The sequence below is a fragment of the Lepisma saccharinum genome, chromosome 14 (genome assembly GCF_977018435.1).
Source record: "Lepisma saccharinum chromosome 14, izLepSacc3.1, whole genome shotgun sequence".
Lineage (NCBI taxonomy): Eukaryota > Metazoa > Arthropoda > Insecta > Zygentoma > Lepismatidae > Lepisma > Lepisma saccharinum.
This window is the reverse complement of record NC_139242.1, coordinates 6,019,654-6,044,278: the sequence shown is the minus strand read 5'-3', so window position 1 is coordinate 6,044,278 and position 24,625 is coordinate 6,019,654.

Below are 24,625 nucleotides of genomic sequence, written 5' to 3'. Positions count from 1 at the left end.
ATATTAACATATGTAATTTGGACAATTCCAATATTGCAGCCCCTACATAAATAGGCTTATCAAACTTAATCTTTGTTTTTTTCATGTTGAAAAGTGCCATATCTTCACCATAAATTCTTCTGTAATTGAAATTAGGCTTTGCAACCAATTTTTTGCTCAGACTGGGGTCAGTAATTATTTTAACATCGGTATGTTTTCTGACATTTTCAATTGTTTTGCCATATACAGAATTAACCATCAATTTAAACAAGCCCTTATCAAATTGGCTCTTTGCAGATGTTCGAAGCTCCGTGTTTGTATCAATGTATGGTTTCAACCATTCTGAGTGCCTGAACCTCAAAACTTTTCCAACTTTGGTCACTTGGACACCATGTTTCATCAGGAACTGGAGGTACTTGTAATGTATGACATAGCCCTGTTTTGACTCCAGTGTCATCATGAGCTTCTTCTGTTTAGAGCCAGGTGAGCACTGAACCTCAGGAATTGGGGGCAAATCAGAAAATTTCTTATGTAAATGATCTGGAATTGTCATATCAACCTCTAAGTAGAGGCCATGTTCACGGTCATCTAAACCCTGAAGATCCTCAATATTGAAATCTTTGACCCATTCAAGCCCTGCATATGGCAGTTTTTGCATCATGGCCTGACCATAGAGGCTGTTTGCATCTACATACAATATATAATTTGATGGCCGTGCTGGATCATGATCAGGCATATATTTGTTATTTGCTCTGGCATATCTCTGAGAACATTGAACCATGCCTCCTCTTATACCTTGCTCCATAAACAAGTACATATCTTGATCTTGGATCAGATCCAATTGCTTTTTGGTGTTTAAAAACATTGCAGCCCATGCTAGGCCCGGGGCACTGTAAAAATACACTGGGTCCAGTCCATAATTTTGCATACAAGATTTTCTGAATGCCTGCATTATATCAGCTAAGATGGTCACATCAAGTTTCAAATATGCCATGTGATAATCACCAAATCTCCGGCATTTTAAATTGTTCCACACCAATTGGGCATGGCGATAATCATCATCACTGATTCCAGATCCTCTGATTTTGCTGTAAAACTCATGTTGTGGAGGCAGGGAACACTCATCAAATTTAGAAAAATCTGTAGCATAATCATATGGATATACACCCTTCCGCCTAATTAATTTCAGGTCCTGATTTGGAAACAATGCACGTGTGATTTTGAATTGATCATCAGATAATTGAGTGGCCAGTGTATCCAGGCTAGCAGGTAAAAATCTGTAAGAATCAAGAAATCTCATGTGAATAGGAACTCCATTAACTTTAATTGTTTTGCTAATAGATATATATTTCTCATCATTTTCAGCTAAAATATTTAAATTCTGCTTCTCAAACCCCTCATATCTGATCAGATGATGAAAATCATAATTGGATGCTCCATGGCAAAATATGGGGATAAATCTTGGTCTCTTGATCTTAATATTACAGCTATTACACAGGGCCATTAAGAATTTACCATCTGTATGAGAATGGTGTTTCACCTTGATATTTGTATCTGAAAATTCAGAATCACATACCGGGCATTTTTCTGCATTGTTGAAATCTTCAATCTGTTTCTCTGTTAAAGGCAACATGGGTTTTGATTTTAATAAGATGTTAGATGCTATGTCACGGCACTCATTTTCTATTCTATGTGCAAATTTTTTGATGGCATCTGGTCCCATGTATGAATATTCTTTGGTAACAACACCATCCTGTACAACCACATAACAAAAGCTGGAAGGTTCATGTAGCTGGTATGGTGTAATAGAAGATTCTTCAGGATCTGGGCTACAGAAAGCAAGAGATTTGAGATTTGATTCAGAATCCCAGACAATATATGTTGTGTGTTCCAACAAGGCTTCAAACTTTTTGAATTTGCAATTCTCACTTGGATTAGGCATCACCATATGAACAGGTTTATGATTTTTACAGTATTTCAGATGCTCAATTAATTTGTTTTTAGCAATTTCTGCATTTTCTTCCCGAACCCTATTTGCCATTTTTTGACCATCAAATACAGTTAAACATCTTCTGCACAACTTAAATATTCTATTGGATTTATCTAGTTGTGTTCTCACTAAAGCTTGAAGATTATGTATCAGAGTGTAATGATATGTGCCATCCTCTTCAATTAAGAGTAAATCAATTGGAATATCAGAATCATCATCAAATGTACTGATTCTGAGAGGTGCTATCGGGCAATTGCCAGTGGAACAAGTAAATACATTAATAGATAATTGTTTGCCATTGATATCCCGGGCCTTTTTTTCAAATTTATCAATATTCTGAACAGACATTGGATATTCTAAACCCTTTATTGCATCGTCAAAAAAGTGTTCATGTTGTTTATAACAACTTATTCTCTCAGGATGCCTTGAAACTAGAAACAAAGCAGCTAAAATACACCACAAAAAGCATTTCTCATCATTATTTTCAATATTAACCACAGCTCTTTTGTTTTTAAAATTGGCAGGTAATGGCAAATATGTAGATCCTTGTAATGGGCTGAATTCAGAAATATTAACATATAACTTGTGAGGAGAGCCGCATAGGCTCCATCCAGACTCTTTTGCCGCAAATTCAGAGTGTTTAATATTCAATTGATCTATCAATCTGTTTATTATTGTGTCCAAATTTGCATTTGAATATACCGGTACAGTTTCTGTTATGTGGGGCTGTGTAAATTTTGTGCCATTTGGCTTCTTATATTGAGTATACAATTTGAGGGATAGCTTATAAGGGCTATTTTGTGCATTTAGAATTGCCTGCAGATCAGGTTTTTTTCTGTTCAAAAAATTGTTAATACCACATCTTGGCTCTGATTCAAACCAGTAATCTCTAAGTTGGGCATTAAAACTGCTATGGATGGGTGCAAAACATAGCTGCTTTGCAGGTCTAGCATTAAGAGGTGCTTCATGCTTTCTTTTCAGACCAGATGTAGATGCTTGTAGGGACTGTGCAGAGCAAGTATCTCTATGTTTATATGTGAAATATTCCATGCTATATTTTCTATTGCATTTGGGGCAAATTTTTGTGGGAGTTCTGTATTTGTCCGGATTACAAATCTTTTGGTGTCTGGCCCAATTAGAGCTAAATATATTCTTATTGCATTGATTACAATATTTTTGACTTGGCATTTTTGTTGTTGGTTTATTATATATATTTCCTGGGTTTCAATTCAAAACTTTATACTGAATAAAAAATATCAATTGGGTTCAGCACTGTACTGTGTGTGTGTGTGTGTGTGTGTATGCATGTGTGTTAATATTTCTCGCTTTGGTATTTATATAAAATTTCCTGGGTTTTTAAATCTGATCTTTATGCTTATCTTATGACAGGTTGTAAGGCCAATAGCCCACAAGTGGAAAAAGAGAATAAATATTGATTCACACTGACCTAGCACAAATGCCTGCACGAACATGCATATCTTGAATGGCAATGACCCAGCACTGAGTGTTATGTATTGATTTTTGTATAACAAGCTGTAACAGATATAGGCCTGACCCTATATAAGAGTAGATTACAACAAATAAGCTAGATGTAACAAATATCAGGCAAAATATTGTATTTAATATGAATATTAAATCAAACAGGCCTGTAAGTATGAGGAGCACTGTAAAAACACATCTGTTCTCCTCAGCCACTCTCACAATATTGGCTGATGTAATGCAAAATCTCTTTATATACCCTAATTTCACGGGAATTTGTTTTTTACAAGAATTTCCCGAGGGTTTTTTCACAGAAAATTCCGAGGGGGCATATTTTTCACGGAAATTTGTTTTTTACAAGAATTTCCCGAGGGTTTTTTCACAGAGCAATTCTAGAAGAATTACATTGTTTTAATATTAGATTGAACCTGGTATCCAATTGAACTTAAACCTGAAGTAAATATGTATGGGTAGGTATGGGTTTAGCTTAATTTCTGGTATGACCAAAAAATATCAATTTTTGACAAGTTTATGAACAAAAATTTGGCTAATGCAACTTTTGTAAGTATAAGCAAATCAATCTGAGAGGCTCTTCCTTTCTCATGGAATCCATGATGGCTTTTTTACAAAAATCTTGGATTAGGCAGGGTTCCACACTAGAGCAAAAAGCTCATATGGACATGTTGAGCTTGTTTTAAGTATAGCCAAACCTGCTTGAGGGGAGCTCTTCCTTTCTCGGGTTTATAATATCATCAATACAACTACTGAAGAGAACAGTAAAAAAGTTGTTAATGTTGTACAGATTGTTAGGTGGAGTGTGCAGGAGGATGGCTGTGGGCTAATTAATAAACTTATGGATTTCAGTATATTGCCCAACGTGCTTACATGTGACAGCGACAATCACGATGTAGAAGAACTGATTTGATTACAGGTAAATTTGGCAACAGTACATCAATCATAAAATTGCAGGATACGAAAATGGCGTCTTCGATGATGAACGTTTGCCGTTAAAGTGCTACGAAAATAATATTTTTTATCGGTTCGTAATCACAATTACCGCAAAACCATTCAGGAATAGCCCCACTGACCATTCTCGGTAAGTTTAGGTTAAGTTAGGTTAGGCAAACATAGTTAAAATTTGGGCTCGAAAAAAACATGCACAGGTAGCCCAACAAACCATTGACGGATAGCCCCACGAACCATTCAGGTACGGTTAGGCTAGGTTAGGATAGGCAAACATAGTTAAAATTTGGGGTCGTAGTAATATCAGGAATGTATATTTCGTTTTTTAAGTATTGGAAACACAAAATCTTCCGGTAAATAATAAGCAATCGTGCCGATCGCGGACCACTCAATGTCACTTATTTTGCAATTTCTACACGTGACCTACCAAATTTTAACTTCAAATTCGTGATTAGGAGGCCTCAATTAGTGAGTATGCGAAATATTACAAAAAATCGGGAAGAGGTCCTGTATTGTAAATTCGCTCCTTCATTAATTGTGGAAGCACCGAGCAGAAAGATTTGGTAAGTAAATGTGTATATTTTATCTTCTGTTTGCATGCTCATGAGGTGTTTTTTTTTTTAGTCACTTTACTTGGCGTAGGGACATTTGGTCAGTTGTAGGGACATTTTGACTACGTCTGTAGGGACATTGCTGAAAAATGGTTAGCAACACTGTCGGCTACCAGACGTCGTGAGTGTAACGTACCCTCATGCTCACTTCTGTTTGCGTTTATCAGTACGGGTCTTTTTTATACTGTGTTATTGAGTTGGTGTGCTAGTGCTTAATTGTGTGTTAATTGTTATTCATTCATTAGTTATGTCGCTAAACAAATATAGTCTTGACCAAAGAGTTTTTAAGTACGATAATTACGTGAAAACGAATTCTTGCAGAAAAGTGGTCAGGGATTACGATAGACAGGATCTCTTGAACCTAAGAAACGTGTTGTATTGCTGTTGAAGGAAGTCATTTTCAACATCTCTTATAACACAGGAGGTTAGTGATCATCATTATTATTACTTTTAAATATCATTTTACGCTTTCGGTTTGCTTTATGCGCCGGGATGCTGTCTTCCCTTTCTGTCAACTGAGGATAAAGTAGCGATGTCTAATCTAAGATTAGATGTCAGAAATAAGGTGCCGGAAATATTTGTATTTGGGAGGACACCTTTTCCTGCATCCGTGCGACAAGGTACGTGCTTATTTCAATTGTAATTGTAACTGTAATTGTGAAAAGTGGAAACATTACAAAACAAGCGGTTTCTGTTACGGACTTCCTGAACGCAATTTGCCGGGACCTGTTGCATGAAGAGTCCGCGGAACGGCCGTCACGCTGGCGGTGAACGACTGAAATAACCTCCCTGATATAGATATATAAAGGTATAGATAAATATATAGATAGATATAGATATATGTAGAGATAGATAGATATAGATAGAGATATACAGATATAGACAGATATATATATATTGCTATTCATATAGATAGATATTGATAAAGATATAGATCGATAGATATAAATAGAAATAGATATATATAGATATATATGTATATAGATGTAGATATAGACAGATAGATACAAATAATTATATCTATATCTAAATAGATATTTATAAATATAGATTGAAATAGATATAGATATAGTTATATATTTAGATAGATGTATATATATATATATATATATATATATAGTTTAAATATGGATTAAAATAGAGATAGATATAGATAGAAAATTATGATTGTACCTATATACATAGACATAAATTAATATAGATATTTTTAGATTGATTTAGATAGATGTAGATATAGATATATTATATATATATATATGTGTGTAGATAGTTATTAATATAGATTGAAATATAGATATATTTTGATATAATTATATCTTTAACTATATAGATGGTTATAAATACAGATTGAAATAGATATAGAAAGTAATAGATATTAATAGATATAGATAAATTTAGATAGATATTGATAGTAAAATTATAATTGTATCTGTATACATAGATATAATTTGATATCGATATTTGTAGATTGATTTAAATAGATATAGATATAGACAGATGTAAATAGTAAAGAGAGATAGATATATCTATTTCTATATACATAGATAAAAATTGATAGTTATTTATAGATTGATTTAGATGGATATAGATATAGAGAAAAATAGATATAGATATATATTTAGATAGATATAGATTTGATACATGTAGGTAGTTATAGATTTAGGAAGATATAGGTGTAGATAGATATAAACATTGATAGATATGGATAGATATAAATATAGATATAGAAACAGATTAATATAAATATAGATATATTGATAGAAAAATGTAGATAAATATATAAAAAAGGAAATAGATAGATTAATATAGATTGATATAGATCGATAATTATATCTATATGTATATAGATAGTTATAAATATAATTTGAAGTAGTTATACCGTTAGATATATATAGATATAGAAATAGAGAGATATAGACATAGATAGTAGAGATACATACATATATATATATATATATATATATATATATATATATATATATATATATATATATATATATATATATATATATATAGATAGATAAAGATATTGATAGATACAGATATTTATATCTATATCTATATACATATTTATAAATATAGATTGAAATAGATATAGAGATAGGTATATGTAGATATAGAAAAAGATAGATAGAGACATATATGATAAAGATACATTTGGATAGAGATGTAAATCGCTATAAATACATATTTATATATTTATATATATAGACAGTTATAAATATGAATTGAAATAGATATAGAAAGTAATAGATAGAAATAGATCTAGATAAATTTAAATAGATGTAGGTAGTTATTGATTTAGATAGATATAGATAAATATAGATGTAGATAGACATAAATATAGATATAGTTATATGTAGTGAAACTATATATGAAAATGGAGATAGTTATAGATATACTTATATATTTTGATAGATGTAGATATTGATAAATTACACACACACACACACACACACACATATATATATATATATATATATATATATATATATATATATATATATATATATATATATATATATATATATATATATATATATATATATATATATATATATATATATATATATATATATAGTTATAAATATAGATTGAAATATAGATAGATGTAGATATCAAATTATAATTGTATCTACATACATAGAAATAAACTGATATAAATATTTTTAGATTGATTTAGATAGATATAGATATAGGTAGATGTAGATAGATATATAGATATATATTTAGGTAGATATAAATATTGATAGATATAAATTGAAATAAATTTATATATTTATACAGACGAATATTGATATAGAGATATTGATAGAAAAATGTAGATGTAGATAGATAAAATATAGATAAGAATAGATATAGATTAATATAGATAGATAATTATATCTAAATCTATATCTAAATAGATAGTTATAAATATAAATTGAGATAGATATAGCCATAGATTCTAGAGATACATATAGATAGATATAAATACAAAGAGATAGATATAGATATATTGTTAGTTTTAGTTATATATAAAAAAATATAGATAGAGATATATTAATATATACATATCTATATATATGTATAGATGTAGATAGAGATATACAGATATCGACAGAGATATATATATTGATATTGATATATATGTATAAAGATATATATATATATATATATATTGATTAATACAGATAATTATATCTATATCTACATAGATATTTATAAATATAAAATGAAATGAATATAAAGATAGATAGATATATATAGATATAGAAAGAGATTGATATAGATATATATTTAGATAGATGTAGATATAGATTTATTTATATATATAGATAGAAATAGATATAATTATCTATCTATTATCTTCTACATCTACCTATATCTATCTAAATCAATGCTAAAATATCTATTTCAATTTATCTTTGTATATAGATACAATTATAATTTTCTATCTATATCTATCGATATTTCAATCTATATTTATAAATATCTACATATATATATATAATCTATCTATATCTACATCTATCTATATATAAATCTATATCTATATCTATTTTCATTTATCTACATATCTATATCTATCTATATCTACCCATCTATATCTACTTTTAATATTTAGTTTTTCTATCAATATCTATATCTATCTTCATTTATATCTCTATATATCTATATCTATATATATCTATCTCTATATATATTTAAATCTATATTTATAAAGGAAATAAGAAATCAGGCTAGACTTAGGTGGTTAAATAACTCTGATGATACAAATCTAAACAATTATAATAGAATAAAGCGAGAAGTTAACCGCACGTTTAGAAGTAAAATAAGAGATTACTTGAAAAGCAAAATTAACGAAATTGAAACAAACAGCAAAAATAAAAATATCAGAGATTTATATAAAGGTGTAAATGAGTTTAGACAAGTTTGGCAACCTAAAGTAAACATGATAAAAGATAAAGACGGTGATTTACTAGCTGACTGAAGCGATATTCTAAATAGATGGAAGAACTACTTTAAAGACCTTTTAAATGTCCATGTAGGAGATAAATCAGAAGTAAATGAAGTCCACACAGCAGAAACTTTAGTTCCAGAACCAAACTTGACTGAAGTTAAAGATGCTATTAAAAAGCTAAATAATAACAAAGCACCTGGCAATGATTTGTTACCAGCTGAGTTAACTAAATATGGTGGAAATTCATTAATATGTCAAATTCATCAAATAATTTGTTTAATATGGAATAAAGAAGAAATCCCTCAAGAGTGGAAAGAATCCATAATTGTTCCTGTGTTTAAAAAAGGTGATAAAATGAACTGCAATAATTACCGTGGAATTTCTCTACTCTCAACAACATATAAAATATTATCTAACATTCTTTTAACAAGACTAACCCCAAATGCTAATGAAATTATAGGTGATTATCAATGTGGATCTAAACGTAACAGATAAACTACAGATCAAATATATATCTATATCTATTTATATCTATCGATCTATATCTTTATCGATATATATATATATATATATATATATATATATATATATATATATATATATATATATATATATATATATATATATATAACTAACAATATATCTATATCTATCTATTTCTATATCTATATATATTTCAATCTATATTTATATCTATCTATCTCTATAGCTATATCTATCTGTAATTATATCTAAATGTATATCTATATATCTAGCTACATCTGTCTGTATCTATATCCATCTAAATCAATCTATAACTATCTATATCTATTTTATCTATGTATATAGAAATAGATATAATTATCTATATATTACTCTCTACATCTACCTATATCTATATCTATCTAAATCAATCTAAAAATAGATATATCAGTTTATACCTATGTATATAGTTACAGTTATAATTTGATATCTATATCTATCTATATTTCAATCTATATATATAACAATCTACATAGATATATATATATATAGTTTATCAATATCTGCACCTATGTATATATATTTATATCTATCTCTATTTTAATTATAGTTTATATATATATCTATATATATTTATATAAATATATTGATATATAACCTTAACTAAGAATATATCTATATCTATCTATGTTTATATCTATAACTGTATAACTATTTCAATTTACATTTATAATTATCTATATAGATATAGATATAATTATCTATCTATATCAATCTATATTAATCTATATATATCCTTTTCTATATTTTATCTATTTGTATCTACATTTTCTTATCAATATATCTATATCTATACTTATATCTATCCATATCTTCCTAAATCTATATCTATCTAAATGTATCAAATCTACATCTAAATATATATCTATATCTATCTATCTCTATATCAATATCCATCTAAATCAATCTATAACTAATTATATCAATTTTTATCTATGTATATAGAAATAGATATAATTATATCGCTTTACTATCTACATCTGTTTATATCAATATCTATGCAAATCAATTTAAAAATATCTATATGAATTTATATCTATGTATATAGATGCAATTATAGTTTTCTATCTCTATCTATCTATATTTCAATCTATATTTTTAACTATCTACATAGATATATATATAATCTATCAATATCTACATCTATCTAAATTTATATTTATCTATCTATTTTTATCTCTATTTTTATATATAGTTTCATTAAATATATCTTTATCTTTATTATATCTATCTACATCTATATTTATCTATATCTATCATTACTTTCAACATCTACTTCAATCTATATTTATAACTATCTATATAGATAAATTTAGTTATCTATATCTATCAATATCTCAATCTACATATATCTACATCTATCTATCAATCTATATATATATATATATATATATATATATATATATATATCAATTTTTCTATCTAAATACATATCTTCATATTTATCTACATCTCTATCTATATTTATATGTATATATATATATATATATATATTAAATATAACTATAACTAAGAATATATCTATATCTATCAATTTCTATATTTATATATATATGTTACTCTATATCTATTTCAATTTATCTTTATAACTATCTTTATCAACCTATATTAATCTCTATATATTCTCTTCTATAATTTATCTATCTATATCTACATTTTTCTATCAATATCTTTATACTCATATTAATCTTTATCTATATCTATATTTATATCTATCCATTTCTATCAATATTTATATCTATTTACATATATATCTTCCTAAATCTATATCATATCTACCTACATGTACCAAAACTAAATCTATCTAGATATATATCTCTATATATCTACATCTATATCTATATCCATCTAAATCAATCTATAACTAACTATATCAATTTTTATATGTGTATATAAAGAGATAGATATAGTTTTTTTTTTTACTATCTATATCTATATCTATGTAAATCAATCTAAAAATATCTATATCAATTTATATCTATGTATATAGATACAATTATAATTTTCTTCCTATATCTCTCTATATTTCAATCTATATTTAGAAATATATATATATATATATATATATATATATATATATATATATATATATATATATATATATATACATCTATCTAAATATCTATATTTACCTATATCTATCCATCTATATATATTTTTAATATTTAGTTTTACTATCTATATCTATATATATATACATCTATATTTATCTATATCTGTCTATATTTCAATCTATATTTATAACTATATACATATATATATATATATATAATCTATATATATATCTATCTCTACCTATCTATATCTTTTTATATCTAATTACATCTATTTCTAAATGTATCTTTATAATCTATGTCTGTATTTATCTTTATATATATATATATATATATATATATATACAGGGTGGGTCAAATGTCGCAATACACCTAAATAAAAGAAGCCACTGTGGGGATAGGTGTCAGTGAGTGTTGGATATGCGTGTTTTGAGGTGGGGGAAACTTTATGATGACGTTAATCTTGACGGCCGCCATCTTAAAGTACGCCATCTTGGATTCAACTTCATTTTTTTAAATGGGAAGGGGGTCGTGTGAGACATAATTTTAGGCTAGAATTTTGTCAGGAATTAAATGGTGTTGTCCATTTTGACGTATCTTTATTCGTGTAGGAGTTACAAAGGTTTCTTTTTTCACTTTACATGATGTGTTCGATGTGGCCTCCTTCATGCTGGATAGTCGTTTCCGTTCTCTTCTGCCACTCCGTATGCACACGTAATAGGACATCTGGTGCAATAGCCGCACATGCATCAATGATCCGCTGTTCGAGGTGGCGAAGATCATTGATTTTGACCGCATACACCATGGCTTTGAGGTGGCCCCATAGGTAAAAGTCCAGGGGAGTGAAATCGGGGGATCTTGCAGGCCACTCCACTGGACCTCGACGGCCAATCCAGCGCTGTGGAAACTGTTCGTTGAGTAATCCACGTACCTGCAGACCGTAGTGAGGTGGTGCCCCGTCGTGCTGAAAACATAAGGGGAAGTCACCATCCTCCATCGCTACGGATGGGAACACCAGCTCCTCCAACATCTCTTTGTAGCTGTCGGCATTCAAATTGTTGTGGATGAACACAGGACCAATGAACCGTGTTCCCCAGATCCCGCACCGCACCATGACTTTGGTATGTCCAACCATCTTGGATGGATCCGTCCAATGTGGGTTACTGTCTGACCAAGGTTCTGCTTCTTAACCTCCCGTTAACGTAAAAGTAAGCTTCGTCCGTAAAGAGCACATTCTGGGCGAACTGTGGGTTATCTGCAAGCTGTGCTGTTGTCCATTCCGCAAACTGAAGCCAGCGGTTAGGATCGTCTTCAGAAAGGTGGTGTAATAACTGCAGCTTGAATGGATGAAAATGATGTGTCTTCAAGATCCGGCGTACGGAGCATCTGCAAACACCAGTCACATGAGACACGCTACGCACACTCCTTGTGGGACTGAGGGTGAAGCTACCTAACATGGCGATGGTTGTCGCCTCATCTGTTGATGAACGTGGCCTCCCACCTAGTAGATCAGAGCCCGTGACCAGCGACAGGAGCCATTAGAGCAATAATACTAACAACAGGTATAATCAGATGATTTCACCAACAAAATATAATACTATTGCTAATAGGAGTAACAACTATACTCCTTACAATAATGTGGCGTATCTTTCACACTCATGTGGCAGTGAACCGGGACAGCAGTGATGCAACTGTGGCGTGGGAAATTGGATGTCGGTCTGGATGGCGAGCGTTGAAATCGGCTGCAATGGTGCGAGAACTTCTTTCACCTGATATTAGGATGATCTCAACCCGTTCAGCGTCGCTTAGTTTCATGTTGCACTGTAAACCTGCAACGAAGAGAAAACCTTTGTAACTACTACACGAATAAAGATACGTCAAAATGGACAACACCATTTAATTGCCGACAAAATTCTGGCCTAAAATTATGTGTCACACGACCCCCTTCCCATTTAAAAAATGAAGTTCAATCCAAGATGGAAGACTTCAAGATGGCGGCCGTGAAGATCAACCTCATCATAAAGTTTCACAGTTGAATATGTTTTCATTAGAAGAAAGAAGAAAAATGAAAAGGAAAAATTTTGTAGAGAAGATATTAAATTTCCAAGTTGATAGGGAAAATACTTTTTGAATAATATAGCTTATAAAATTCACAGATATTTCCATAGGTATATCTCAATTCTAACATGCCTAAACAAGGCCAGAGGTTTAGTAGCTGACCTTGTTGAAACCTACAATTTGAATTTATGTTGATGTATAAGATTGTAGGATCCTCTATTTATTTTATAATTATGTATTCAATTTTTTAATTTTGTATAACCAATTTTGACATAGTGATATACCTTGTTGTTTAATCGTTATCATCACTTCAATAAATATGATGATGATTATTATTAGAACAAAACACAATTAATTGCACAATATTATATAACAATAAACAATTATTAGTATCAAAGATATAATAGATTTCGTTGAAAAATGTAAGTTGAAGTGTAAATATGCTAACTTGATATGTTATGTTATTCTACACCTTACGTATTTTATTCGTCTAACTTTGAACTTTTGTATTTCACTTAGTGCTGTATTAGGTTTCATACTGTGCTCAACACTTTATTTAAACGATTATTATTATATCTACATCTATCTATATCTTTATCTATATTTATAACTATTTACATAGATATATATATAATCTATCTATATCCACATCTATCTAAATATTTATCTATATTTATATCTATATCTATCTAAATATCTTCATCAAAATCTATCTTAATCTATAACTACTTGCATCTATCTAAATTTATCTATATCTATCTATTTATTTATCTATATATTTTCATATCGATATATATCTATCTCTATATCTATTTCAATCCATATTTATAAATATCTATACAGATATAGATATAATTATCTATATCTATCAATATCTCTATATATCAATATCTATATACATATCTATCTATATTAATATCAACATATATATCTCTGTCTATATCTATATATCTCTATCTATTTCTATATCTATATATATATCCAACTCTATATCTATTTCAATTTATATTTATAACTATCTATATATATTTAAATATAATTATCTATCAATATCTACATTTTTATATCAATATCTCTATATCAATTTTTATATCTATCCACATCTATATCTTCCTAAATCTATATCTACCTACATGTTCCTAATCTACATATATCTAAATATATATATATACATCTGTATTTATCTACATCTCTCTATATCTATATCTATCTAAATCAATCTATATCAATTTATATCAATGTATATTGATACAATTATATATATCTATCTATATCTATCTATATCTACATTTATCTGTCTCTATATGTATATCTACATGTATCTATCTCTTTATCTATATTTCTATCTATATATCTCTAAATATATTTCAATCTATATTTATGACTATCTACATAGATATATCTATAGTCTATCTATATCTACATCTATCTAAATATATCTCTATATCTATCTATATCTATATTTACATCTATCTATCTCTATATTAATTTCAATCTATATTTATAACTATCTACATAGACATATATATATATATATATATATATAATCTATCTATATCTACATCTATCTAAATACATATATTTATGTCTATCTATGTATATATATCCATCTATATCTAATTTTATATAAAGTTTTTCTATTTATATCTATTTCATATCTATATTTATATCTATCTACATCTATATTTATCTAAATCTATCTAAATTTATCTTTATCCATATCTACATTTATCTATATATATAGAAGTAGATATAATTATCTATCTATTAATATCTACATCTACCTATATCTATAATTATCTAAATCAATCTATAAATATCTGTATAAATTTATATCTATTTATATAGATACAATTATATCTATATATATATATATATATATATATATGTATCTCTATCATCTTTGTCTATATCTATATATTTCTATATCTTTATATATATCTAAATATATATCTATTTCAATCTATATTTATAACTAACTACATCGATATATCTTTAATTTATCTATATCTACATTTCTCTATCTCTATATGTATATCAATATCCATCTATCTCTTCATTTATATTTCTATCTATCTATCTCTAAATATATTTCAATCTATATTTATAACTATATATACATATATATATATATATAAATATATCTATATCTATATCAATCTATATATATATATATATATATATATATATATATATATATATATATATATATATATATTCTTTTATGTAGAGAATATCTATATCTATTACTTTCTATATCTATTTCAATCTATAGTTATAAATATGTATATAGATAAGAATATAATTATCTGTATCTAGCCATATCTCTATCTATCGATATCTACATCTATCTATTATCACCACACTGCACAGAAAGCCCATATGCTGAACAATAGATTTATTTCACAGAATGAAATAAGAAGCAAACATAGTACACGAATACAACAGCTTTACGGAATACTAACAGCCAGCCCACTTCGAAACACGCATTGCACACAAACATCGTGCACCGCTCACAGTCTGTACAGCAAGTGTTTGACGTGAATCACTCGACTCCGCCGGTCAGCTGATGCCACTTGGCAGTGCTGCCCTCACACAATGGCGGAATTTACAGGTACTACACACCTTATGGTCGTATCTCCCCCTCCCTGGAGAGAATAATTTTTGACATAAGAAAAAATTATTTACAATACACAAAATATACAAGAAAATATAACAAGTTTATTCCAAAGTTCAAAATAAATATTTGAATAAACAAAAATCAACTTAAATTTTTATCCGGTTCCACACTTCAGGATATTTGTTCTTAAATTCATCCAAATAAAATTTCCTTTTTTCTACACTACAATTCCATTTTTTCAAGTTTTCTACATGATGGTTTTCTGTTACTTTTCCTTTACTTAATTCGATTAAACTAAATACACCTTTTCTGTTGTTCCTTAAAAACATAATAGGGACCTTCATATATATTACAATATTTTCTAATTCTCTTGTCAACAAGACTACTGAGATAACGTGTTTTGAGAAATACCAAATCATGAATTTTGATTTCATCTTTTTTCTGTTGTGTTACATTATGTCTCAAGTTTCTATTTTTTCTCTTATTTATATCCTGCATAGTGGCTGAAAAAAGTTTATCATCCCAATTATTTTCTTCTGTCTGGGGAATATTAAAATAATTTACTACACTGGCATCTAACTTACGATTGAACATTAATTCCACTGGTGCATATCCTAAATTGGAATGGACACTATGGTTGATTAAATGAACAATAATATCTATATATTTTGGTCAGACTACTTGACGTTCTGGAAAACACATACGCATCATTCTATTCAATTCTGCATGTACCCTTTCTACTAAATTAGAACTTGCATGATAATTTGGAGTATACATTAATTTAATACCTAGAGAACTTAATTTATCCACATATTTCTTTGAATGGAATGTTGTAGCATTATCAGAAACAATACAATCTGGAATACCCATATGTCTGATGTATCCTTCTTTCAAACATCTTAAAATACTATCTGTATTACAATTACGAATAGGATAAACACAAAGATATCTAGTTTTTAAATCTTAAATTGTAAACAAATATTTCTTGCCACACTTGCTTCTGACAAGTGGCCCTTGCACGTCAAAAAATAAAATAACACCATTCGAAGAAGAATCATGAAATGAAAATACATTTTTAGATGGATGTCTGTCAGCTTTGGTTCTTTGACATACCTCACAATTCTTAACATATTTCTGCACATCTTTTCTCATTGCAGACCAATAAAATATTTTGTTCATTCTTCTGAGCATTTTGTCTGCTCAAAAATGACCCATGTTGTCATGTTATGACCTTAAATGTATTAGAACTAAAGATATAGGTATACACAACTTATAATGATTAATGAAATGAAAATCACGATACAACAAAATTCCATCTTGTAACTTAAAATACTTTTTCCAGTTTCTTGATCTAAGCTCTAAAATACCTATAGTTATGATTCCAGATAAATAATCAATGATTGGTTTAAAAATCAAATCTTTCTTTTGTTCATCCATAACAACTTCTCTTGGTATATTAATAACATCATTCCTTAATAAATCTACTACATTTACATGCAAGCATTGAGTACTTTGATGTGGAAAATTTCTAGAAAGAAAATTCGCTAACAAATTATCTTTTCCTCTACAGTACTCCACTTGATAGTCATAATTTTGGAGTTGTTAAGACCATCGCAAAAGACGTGAATTCCAATTTTTTGCATGTCGAAGCCAGATTAGGCAACGATGATCACATACAATAGTAAATCTGTTACCTAGGAGATATTCCTTGCATTTATCAATACAAAAAATAATACTAAGGCATTCTAATTCACTAATTGTATAGCGTGACTCATAATACTTAAGAGTTCTACTCATGTATGATATTACATGTTTTTCACCATTAATAATTTGGTACAAGTAACCACCAAGACCAACAGAAGATGAATCGGTTTGAACGTAACATATGTTTTCAAAGTCTGGATGATAAAGCTTGACATACTGTACAATTACTTCTTTTAACAAATCGAAACTAGATTGTTCTTTGTCTCCCCAGTTCCAATTTTTCCCCTTTTTCAGCAACTCATACAAGGGTGAACATAAATTCGAAAAATTTGGAATAAACTTCCTTAACCAAGTAAGACATCCAATGATTTTTTGAAGACTTTTAACATCTTTAGGAAGTTGTAATTCCGCTATTGCCTTAACTCTATCAGGATTCATACTGATACCATCTTTATCTATGATATGTCCTAAATACAATAGTTTTTCTTTGCAGAAAAATGTATTTTTCAACTTTATATTCATTCCAGCCTGCCTAAGCTTTTCAAATTCTTCTCTCAGATCTTGCCAATGTTTTTAAAAACTTTCACTACGTATACACAAATCATCTACATATATGATAACAGAGTCACTTAAAGTGTTACCTAGAACTTTAGACATAGCCATTGTAAAAGTTTGGACACCGTTACATGTACCAAAAAGCCAATCTCTTGAAATAAAATTGTTTTCCTTCAAAAGCAAACGCCGTGTAAGGCCTAGACTTTTCTGCAAGAAGTATCTGATGAAATCCAGCGGACATGTCTATGAACATAAGGTTTATTCTTAAATTCTCTTAAAGCATGTTCAATATCTATTGGACGTAATTGGCTGTTTTTTTATGTAAGTTTATAAGCCTAAAGTCTGTACACACTCTTATACCTCCAGAAGATTTAGGAACTACAACTAATTGATTTAAATATGGAGATTCACAAATTTCAATTATATCACATTCTAACAATTTTTCAATATAATCTCTCACATCTTTTCTATATTGGTAAGGAATAGGGTAAGACTTACTTACTAATGGTTCTTGAGTATCTAGTTCAATGTTATGTTCATATACATTACACACACCTGGTTTTTCATCATATAAATCTTGAAACTCTACAACCAAATTAAACAATTGCTTCTTTTCTTCTATTGACAAGATTTCTGCCTGATCTACCTTGTTTCTCAAATCTGTAGTGTTGGCAACCATTTGATACATTTTTATTTAATCCAACATTCAAACATTCTTGAAATATACCATCTACATCTTCAGATACACATGGTAAATGCTTAATCAACTTATTACCTTGACCAGTCTTGAATAACAATTCATTACTTGAAAAATCAATATTGGCTCCTATATTGTATAAGAAGTCTAAACCTAATAAAATTCCAACACTTAGGTGTTTTACCACTACAAATTCTATTAAAATATCTTCTCCATCAAAACTTAGATTGACAATGATCTTGCCTAGTACCTTTTATTGTTTCTTGTCAGAATAATCTACAAGTATTATGTCTGTTACTGGTTGTAAAATTGGTTGTGTATCTTCTTCAGTAATCTCTTTCCATTTATCTGCAGAGAGTAACGAGAGTTCACTACCCGAGTCTACGAGGTATTTACAATTAATTTCACAATTAATTAAGCATGTATCTTTCATTTTTTGTCTAACATCAATAGGCAAATTCATGTTTTTTGTACTGAATTTCTCTTCTTCTATCATCAAGTCATTATAAAAGTCAACATCTACTTGGCAAATATGTACATAAGTGTTAAGCTTAGGTCTACACTCTGAATTTATGTTAGTGGTTTACAATAAAGTTTCATCACTACCGTCAAAATCTTGTATCTTATGTTGGTATGACAAAACAGCATTATCTTCGCCTATTGTACCTTATGTCGCCATACTAATAGGCTCACAATTCAGTTTAAACTTTCATGAGGCAAAAATGTAGAAGCTTCAGCTCTCAGAGAAGAATTTTCTCTTACACCACTACTATTATCCCTATTTGGAAAATTTACTGCATGTACTACACCAGTATTTTCTTCAAGTTCAGTATTAGTACTACTTGTTCGCATCAGAGGTTTCCTCTGATTAAACCTATTATATGGATTATATATATTTCTATCATTAAATCTACTATAATTTTCATTTCTGTAACCTCCTAGGTAATCATTGAAATTATTCAGAGATCTATTGCTTACAGTATTATTTCCAGATTAATAATTTGTATTGTTGTTATACCTTCTATAGGAATAAAATCTATCACGATAGTTGTTACCAACATTTCTTGCACTATTATTTATATTTCTGGATGTATTTGGTTGAACATTACCATCAAACTTTCTTACATTTACTTGCCTAACAAACCTAGTGGATGGCTTTGAATATACATCATAGGAATTATAAAGAGCTTTATGTCTTGAAACTAATTCAGCTGCAATTCCCAATGAGATATTAGGCTGATTAAGTATAGCCTCTTTCACTTTCATTGGCATTTGATGAGCAATGAGAATAAGTTTTTGCTGATCACTCATTTCAGGTTGAACTACATTTAACACATTTACCTGTGACCAGAAATAACCTAACAAACTTTGTTTACTCTCATTGGAAAATTTCTTGCATAGAACATTTGTTAAACAAGTACTCTTCCATGATGGACTTTCAAACACATTTAGACACAATGCTTTAAAAGTTTCATAATCATCTATCAACTCTTTGTTTTGATCAAACCAATGTTTTGCAACACCTTAAGAACCATGGGTATGTATTTCATGTAATGTTTAATTGGAATGTCTGACATTACAAAACTATCTTCAATTTCTTTAAAAACTGAGACGCTAAGTAATCTGTCCTTGTAGCATTGAAATTTGGCATCCTTCCATTATCAGAGTATCTTAATACACCATGCTTTTTCTTGAACCTTCTATTAATTTCAGATTTAGTTTCACTAGCTACATAATCTTTTCTATCTTTATTAAAACTAGATTTTCCTTTGTTAACACCATTTCCACTTGTTTTCAAACAATGACTAAGTCTATATAGTTTTTTCTTATACTCTATTGAGCTTTCAGTATCAGAACTAGAAGTATCAGACTTTGTACTACTCGTTTTCTTTCTAAATGTAACATTGGAACATTTTTCTACTGGATATCTCTCATCTATTTGACTAGATCTTGAAAAACGTACATGACTAGCAATACTACTAGGATTTTTATTAAAATCACTAAGTTTACTGGTGCTTTGCACTTGACTTTTGTTAGTTTGTTACTGAGCAATAACCTCCAATGCTCTTAAGTCTTTCGAAATATCTCATAACCGATAATCAAAGTCAACAAATTTATTTCTACTATTTCTACTTCTGACGCAATGTCAGTTACTTGTTGAACACAACCCTTATATGTAATTTCACATCCTGCAATTTTATTTGATACTAAATGAACGCTTTGATTCAAGTGCTGTAATGTTTTACCTGTCTTCGTTGAAAGTTCTGACAATTCTTCTTGTAACTGAACAATACTAGCATTCTGTTCACCTACTTTATTAACAACAGTGTGGTACCTAGATTGGCCAGTACCGATAATGGACTTTATTTCTCGCAGTTCAAGATCATTCTGTTTCACGTGTTCGTTCAACCTTTCTTGTAACTTGTTACTTTGATCGGAGCAGTTTCTTGCAACCGCGTCAATTTTTGTTTCTAACTGATTACGAAATGACTCAAAATTATTCTTTACATCAGTTAAAGACTCACGAGTTTGAACACAGAAATCAGTAACTCTTTTCTCAACCTTCGCTTCAAGGTGAACAAATTCGTCATTAAAAGTAGATTCAAATTTATCTAGTTTATTAGACACGTTTTCCTTCACGTTAGCAACACAGTCAACTACTAACCTTAATTTCCTTGTAACACTTTTTTCTACTTCAGAAAACTTCGAACCCAACGAGGACAGCTGAGAATCCATTTTTTCATCCCTCGCCGTGATGTTCTCTTGCATGGAAGCAACATTTTCTTGCAAGCCAGTAATCTGGGATCCAAAGGTAGATAGCTGCTGCTGCAAAACGTCTTTTAGTCGAGATTCCAACTGCTTCAACGACTGTTCAATGTCTGGCTTTGCTGGCATTTTGCTGCAACTAGTGACCTACTTATCCTTTCCACTAAACGCACGTAGCTGGTAGTCAAAGACCATCTTCAACATTCGCGACCATCACAGTACATGGCACAAAACAGCTGCTTACCTTCGTAGTGAAATCAACTTCTCCCTTCGCAGCACAATTCGTAACGTAACGGTCAAAAACTTCGTGTTTCGTTGTGCGGTCTGATATTCGGTCCGTTGTTCGTGCGCCACATATCACCACACAGCACAGAAAGCCCATATGCTGAACAACAGATTTATTTCACAAAATGAAATAAGAAGCAAACATAGTACACAAATACAACAGCTTTACGGATTACTAACAGCCAGCCCACTTCGAAACACGGATTGCACACAAACATCGTGCACCGGTCACAGTCTGTACAGCAAGTGTCTGACGTGAATCACTCGACCCCGCCGGTCAGCTGATGCCACTTGGCAGTGCTGTCCTCACACAATAGCGGAATTTACAGGTACTACACACCTTATGGTCATACTATATATATCTATATCAATTTATAACTATCTATCCATATCTTTATCCATATCTATCTATATCTATCTTTCTCTGTCTCTCTCTCTCTCTCTCTCTCTCTCTCTCTCTCTCTCTCTATATATATATATATATATATATATATATATATTTATATATCTATATCTATCTATAACTATAACTCACGATATATATATGTTTATCTATATCTACATTTTTGTATCAATATCTCTATATCTATCTACATCTATATTTATCTATATCTAAATGTATCTTTATCATCTATTTCTGTATCTATCTATATATCTCTACATCTAGTTCAATCTATATTTATAAATATCTATAACTATATATATATATATATATATATATATATATATATATATATATATACTTATTTATATATGTATCTATATCTATATATATCTACATATATCTATATGAAACTCTATCATCTACGTCCATAGCTATATATATATATATATATATATATATATGTAACATTATATCTATTTCAAATTATATTTATAACTATCCATATATATATATAGATATAATTATATAGATTCAATTATAATTCAAGATAGGGACAGATGGAAGGCCTGTGTTGCTGCAGCCATGAACCTTCGGGTTTAAGAAGGCTAGAGAGTTAGGAGATCTATCTCTATATATATATTTTAATCTATATTTATATCTATCTAAATATATATATATAATATATCTATATCTACATCTATATAAATATATATCTGTATCTATATTTATCTATATCTATCTATTACTTTCTATATCTATTTCAATCTATATTTATAATTTTCTATATCTTTCAATATCTCTATATATCTATATCTATATCTATCTATAACTATATATCTATATTTCTCTATATCTATATCTATTTATATCTATCTATATCTATATGTATCCCTATCATCTATGTCTATGTCTATATATATATAACTATGTATATATATTTCAATCTATATTTACAAATATCTATAAACATATAGATATAATTATCTATGTATATCTATCTATATTAATCTATATCTATTCTTATCTATATTTTATCTATCTACATCTCTATATGAATATTCATCTGTCTTTATATCTATATTTATATCTATCAGTATCTATCAATATTTATATCTACCTACATCTTTATCTTCCTAAATCTGTAACTACCTACATGTAACTAATCTACATCTATGTAAATATATATATCTATAACTAGCTATCTCTATATCTATATCTATCTGTAACTATATCTAACTATATATATCTATATCTTTCTACATCTATCTATATCTATATCCAAATAAATCACTCAATAAATATATATATATATAAGATTTTATCTTTGTATATTGTAATAGAACGAATTATCTATGTTTTACTATCTACATGTGAATATATCCTTATCTAACTAAAGCAATCTATAAATATCTATATCAATTTATATCTATGTATATAGATGCAATTATCATTATCTATTTAAATATATCTATATCTACATTTCCCTATCTCTATATGTATATCTATATTTATCTATCTTTTTATCTATATTTATATCTATCTACGTAGTTATATATATATATAATCTCTCTATATCCCCATCTATCTAAATATATATCTATATCAATCTATATTAATATATATCTAAATATCTTTTTCTATTTATATATATCGATCTATATCTATTTTTATAGATAGTGTATCTATCTATATCTAAATCTATAACTACCTACATCTTTCTAAATTTATCTTTATCTATCTATTTATCTATCTCTCTATTACTTTCCATATCTATTCCAATCTATATAATTATCTATCTATATCTATTTACATCTATATCTGTGTCTATCTGTTTCCATATCGATATATATCTATCTCTATATTTATTCCAATTCATATTTATAAACATCTTCATAATTATATATATATAGTCTATTTATATCTACATCTATCTAAATATATATATATATATATAACAACTATCTACATTTTTATTCATATCGATTTATATAAATATATATCTCTGAGTATATCT